We start from the raw sequence: 6,000 nt of genomic DNA on the forward strand, positions 1-6,000 counted from the left end.
CAAGACAGACTAAAGAGGATTTGGAGTCCAGTGGTAAGAGCGCCTCTGATACAGCTGCAGGAAATGTGGCCAGCAGGCACATTGTGGTGTGGGGGTAGCAGGTTTATGTGTTTGCTGAACGTGTGTGTGTGTGTGTGTGTGTGTGAGAGAGAGAGAGAGAGAGAGAGAGAGAGACAGGACAAATGTGAAAGTTCTGTCTGCAGTGCATGATCTGGGATGGCTTGTTTAAACATGCTGGTCACCGCCACTTGATGTTCCAGTAATCACTAATTCACATGCATATACAATTCAGCCCTAAAACTTTTATGGCAATCATCAGAACATCTCCTGTTGACTGTTCAGGCAAGACTTCGATGGTCCCACTTTCTAATATATTCTTCCCCTTGCTGTAAAGAGTATGTTCTTCAAAACATTGAACATGCACTGACTTTCTACCTCTGCCATGTGGCCGCAACACCAGACACAATCTTCCCATTAACAACAATGGGTTCAGTCCCGAGCTGATGCTTCTACAGCTCCCATCCCTTTCCATCTTATTTGACTGTGAAGTGACTAGTGTATTGTTGGCATCCTAGGAAGGGGGAAATAAATAATAAAAATGATCTTTTATTGCATCTGAAGCTAGCCCTATTATAAATCACTATTACCGTCAACATTAAGGCTTGCCTTTTCTCTGTTATTGGCTCCCTGGAGAATGTCGAACTGGGAAGGCCTCTTGAAGCTGCAAAACAGGCATTCTTAAGCAACACAAAACACAAGTCCAGATAATTGTTGATTAGGACTTGTTGTGCAAGCCCCATGAATAAGACACTCAAGTTTATCAGAAATACACATTTGCGCACTCACACTTATTGAAGATCTTCCCTCACTCTACATTGTTCTTTTTCCATAACAACTTTAATTTGAATTGTTGCTTGGGTAGATCCAGGCGACTGTTTGTAAAATAGAAATCTACCACAATTTGCAATAAACTATGTACATGGTATGATTATATTGGAGCACATACAAATGACATGTTTCTCTACAGGTGTTTTAAAATCCTTCGTACCACCTGGCAGGATTATAATTATAGATGTTCAAACTAACTCTGGGAGGGATAGCTCAGCACAGGGTACTTTGATTGTCTGTTGATTGTGGTTTCTAGATCAGCGATCCTCAACATTTTTCATCCTGAGGCACACTTAAATTAAAATAAATTGGGGCACACTGACCCTTCAACACAGAAACCCTTAGACATGAACTGAAGAGATGCTGTACACATATACAGCGTCTCAAATGGGGCTGGAAGTCAACCTGGAGTGAGACTTCAACCTCACTCCCTCAACCTGGTGCCCACGGTTAGATCTGTCTGAAGAGGTGAATTCGACATCTATGACCAGGAGGCTGAGGTACCACAGCCTTCTGAGCATGGAGACATCCAGCATCACAGAAGCGAAGTTCACCTCTTCAGACTACTGCTGCTGTAATTGTGAGGAGGTCAGGGGCGTAACGATAGGGGGGCAGGGGGGGCACGTGCCCCGGGCGCCACCCGGGGGGTCACGTGGGGGGCGCCAAAAAGTGGCTCCCCCTGCCCCCCCTGGATCGCCCGCCGAGTGTCGCGGCGGGCGTGTGGCGGCGATTTGGCGCTGGCGGGCGGCGGCGGGTCGCCCGCGGCCCGCCGAGTGCGGCAGTGGCTGGCGGCTGGCGTGGTGGCGATGCTGTAGCGCGGCCCGAGTGGCGGTGGCGGATCGCCCGCCGAGGACGGAGTGCAGGCCGCAGAGCGACGCCGAGCCTGCCTCCTGGCCCGGCGTCGCTTCCCAACTGCGCAGGCGCACCTGCGCAGGGGCGTGCCTGCACAGTTGGGAAGCGACGCCGGGCCAGGAGAAAGGCTCGGCATCGCTCTGCGGCCTGCACTCCATCCACGGCAGGTGATCCGCCGCCGCCGCTCGGGCCGCGCTACAGCATTGCCGCCACGCCAGCCACCAGCCACCGCCGCACTCGGCGGGCCGCGGGCAACCCGCCGCCGCTGCCCACCAGTGCCAAATCACCGCCGCATGCATGCCGCCACACTCGGCGGGCAACCCGCCGCCACACTCGGGCGACCCGCCGGTGCACGCCACTGCCGAATCGCTGCCACCACCGGCGATCTGCTGCCTGGGGGGCGCCGCCGTGCCCTCACAGGTATGTTGGGGGCCGGGGGGGCAGGGGGCGCCATTTCAGGGAGCTTGCCCTGGGCGCCGTTTCCCCCCGATACACCACTGGAGGAGGTGAGTGATGGCGCTTCTGAGATACAGTAGGTGCAGTATGAGCATAGGAACATAGGAAGCTGCCATATACTGAGTCAGACCATTGGCCCATCTAGCTCAGTATTGTCTTCACAGACTGGCAGCGGCTTCTCCAAGGTTGCAGGCAGGAATCTCTATCAGCCCTATCTTGGATATGCCACGGAGGCCGCTGATAATCTTGGTTGCCCTTTTCTGCACCTTTTCCAGTTTTACAATGTCTTTCTTAAGGTATGGTGACCAGAACTGCATGCAGTATTCTAAATGTACCAACACCATAGATTTGTATAAGGGCATGATAATATTTGCATTTCTATTTTCAACCCCCTTCCTAATGATCCCTAGCATGGAATTTGCCTTTTTCAGAGCTGCCATGCATTGAATCGACACTTTCAGTTAGCTGCCCACCACAACCCCAAGATCCCTCTCCTGGTCAGTGAATGACAGCTCAGAACCCAACAGCGTATATGATGTTGAGGTAGAATAGCCCTAAGACAGTGAGGCATCTCTAAAAGCTAGGAGTTTAGTTTTGGAGATTACTCAGAGTGAGTCAGCATGGCACACTGGCCAGTTCCCTGACTTTTCATTGGTCTAGACCAATTCTGCTCATAACCCCATCTCTCCACTAGCTGTTACCCCCTTCCCAAAAAACTCACCTTCAGAAGGGGGACCTGGTAGCAACCTTCAGAGAGGAGGTCCCATCATCCAGTAATGATGGGAGATGCCCATTGGGGCTTTCCTCCTGTAGGAAATTATATCATGAGTCCCATTGCTGATGGAGGGTTCTGCTCGCTTCCACCATCCTCTTTCTTTGTGGTGAAGGTTTTGGGGTGTTTTGTTTTTTTGTTTTGGCCTTGGAACAGGGAATATTCTGGCAGGTGGGGGAAAGATGGCAACTGCATCCTTCAAGGATTAAATGAATCGGCTGGATGAGGGATAACAAACTAAGGCTGAATCCAGCTAGGACAGAGGTACTTATTGTGCGGGGTCAGAACTCGTGAGATGATTTTGATCTGCCTGATCTGGATGGGGTAATGCTGTTCTGGATGGTTCCTTCCCGCGGAAGGAACAGGTACGCAGTCTGGGGGTGCTTCTGGACACAAAACTCTCCCTGGTGTCCCAGGCTGAGGTGGTGGCCAGAGGTGATTTTTATCAGCTTTGGTTGATATGCTAGCTGCATCCGTTTCTTGAGATGAATGACCTCAAAACAGCGGTACATCTGCTGGTAACCTCTAGGCTGGATTACTGCAGTGTGTTCTATGTGGAGCTGCCTTTGTGCATAGTCAGGAAACTGCAGTTGGTTCAGAATGTGGCAGCCAGGTTGGTCTCTGGGTCATCTAGGAGAGACCATATTGCTCCTGCCTTGAAGGAGTTGCACTGGCTGCTGATACGTTTCCAGGCAATATACAAGGTGCTGGTCATTGCCTATAAAGCCCTAAAGAGCTTAGGCCCTGGGTATTTAAGAGAACGTCTTCTTCGCCTTGAGCCCCACTGCCTGCTCAGATCATCTGGAGAGGTTCATCTGCAGCTGCTGCCAACTCATCTGGCGGCCACCCAAGGAGCCCCTGGTGGCGCAGTGGTAAAACTGCCACCCTGTAACCAGAAGGTTACAAGTTCGATCCTGACCAGGGGCTCAAGGTTGACTCAGCCTTCCATCCTTCCGAGGTCGGTAAAATGAGTACCCAGAATGTTGGGGGGCAATATGCTAAATCATTGTAAACCGCTTAGAGAGCTTCGGCTATAGAGCGGTATATAAATGTAAGTGCTATTGCTATTGCTACTCGGGAACGGGCCTTCTCCATTGCTGCCCCTGGCCTTTGGAATGCGCTCCCTGTTGAAATAAGAGCCTCCCCATCTCTGGCAGCTTTTAAAAAGGCACTGAAGAAGACACATTTATTCACCCAGGCTTTTAATTAGATTTATAGTTTTAAATAATTTTAATACTGGGTTTTAAATGTTTTCAATCTTTTAAATGATTTTAATTGTTAGTCGATTTAATGTTTGAAATGATTTTAATTACTGCCCAGAGACGCAGGTTTTGGGCAGTATAGAAATATTTAAAAATGTTTTAAAATTAAATAAATAAATAATAAGGGCAAATTCTCATAGAGGCTCTTTATGGCTTTTCAAGTATTGACTTTAATGTTTGAGGGACTCAAATGCATTTCAAGGTGAACACAAATCTGCTCTCTCATCTCTGCTCTGTAGGGTTCCCTGAATCTTTCTGCCAAGTGATAAGAAGAAGGAGGTTGCCACACACATCCTGTGCTAAGGTGGAAAACCCTTGCCCAAAGGAATGCTTGAAGAAGATAGAACCCCCTCGTTTCACAAGAGCACAACTGCCCACCCTTCAGCTTAGGACTTGAAGGTTTGGGTGGATGGTAGAGAAGCGGGTAATGCAAGTTTTGCTGAACCTTCAATGAGAAGTTGCCAGCTATTATTCCTTATTAACTGTCTGAAGCATGACTCCTCTTTCACCTTTGCTGGAATGCTTCGGCATTAGGTAAACAACACAATGCTGTCTTATCATAATGAGGCTGTGCTACTCTGTAGCAAGAACTTGTCAGAAACAGATTGTGATGTTGATTTCTCAACGGGTGGGGGGGGGGAGAAGGGGGCCTAAATTAGACTTCTATAAAAAGGATATTGCATATTTATTTCCACAATAACGCCAAGGGGGAAAGAAGGGGGGGGGAGTTAGTCAAGAAGCGAGCAATTGGGTGAATAAATAAGCTTGTCTTTGTTCTCATCAATTAAGTTATTACATCAGTTGGAAAACCAGTGAATTATAATACAGATGTTTAATGAAACACTGCTGTGCCTATAAGTCAAACTCCTATTTTGTAGTGTGATTTTGGCTGCATAGTTTTGTGTGTGTTAAACCGTATTTATTAGCTGATACCCATTATTATTTTGAGCAAGGTATAATTCAGTTGTCAGGCTCCAGCACTGGGAAGGAGATTTAATCAGCAAGAACCCGCTTTGCTGCTGAGCATAAAACAATGCGGGTTTCATGAAGCAATCACACCAGTGTGGAAAAAATGGGATTAATTAGTATTGTACAAGAACAGGCAGCATGCTCATTAAAACCTTGTGAGCTGCCTCTTGATAAACTGCCACTTGATAGGGCCGCATTAATGTGACAAGGCAAAGACTTTATTTCCAAATCCTTTCTGATTATATCGCACTTTTAAGTTACCTGGATTGACTCTCTAAGGCTCTGGGAATGCAAAGATCAAAATTGTGGCATGAGATCCCCAAGAACCTGGACAAAGAAGCCCATGCATAGAGAGCAAGGCTTCAAAAGACAACTTCTTCTTCTTCTATTTTTTTTTTAAAGCTCCCATTCAAACATAAATCAATTGCCGTAAAATGAGGCAACTCCAAAGGTGGTAAATTTGCATTTACACTCAGCAGGTTGGTCTGAAACTAATTTGACAATTGGCAACCACCCTTTAATGAATCCCATATACAAATTTCACTGCCTGTTTACTGAATGCATCCTAGACTTATGGATAAATAAGCATCTTATGAATATTCCTAAAGCTTCAAAGGGGCTCTCAGGCAAGGATTAAAAACAGGCAGGAGACACTCCTAGATGTGCATATGCTTTACAGCATTAAAAATGTTGCATTTTCCCAATGATATGAATCTCTCTCTCTCTCTCTCTCTCTCTCTCTCTCTCTCTCTCTCTCTCAATCTCCCCCACTCTTTCTCCTTCCATGCACCTTTTTCAGCT

Source organism: Hemicordylus capensis, chromosome 4 (assembly GCF_027244095.1).
Source record: "Hemicordylus capensis ecotype Gifberg chromosome 4, rHemCap1.1.pri, whole genome shotgun sequence".
In the NCBI taxonomy this organism is placed as follows: Eukaryota; Metazoa; Chordata; class Lepidosauria; order Squamata; family Cordylidae; genus Hemicordylus; species Hemicordylus capensis.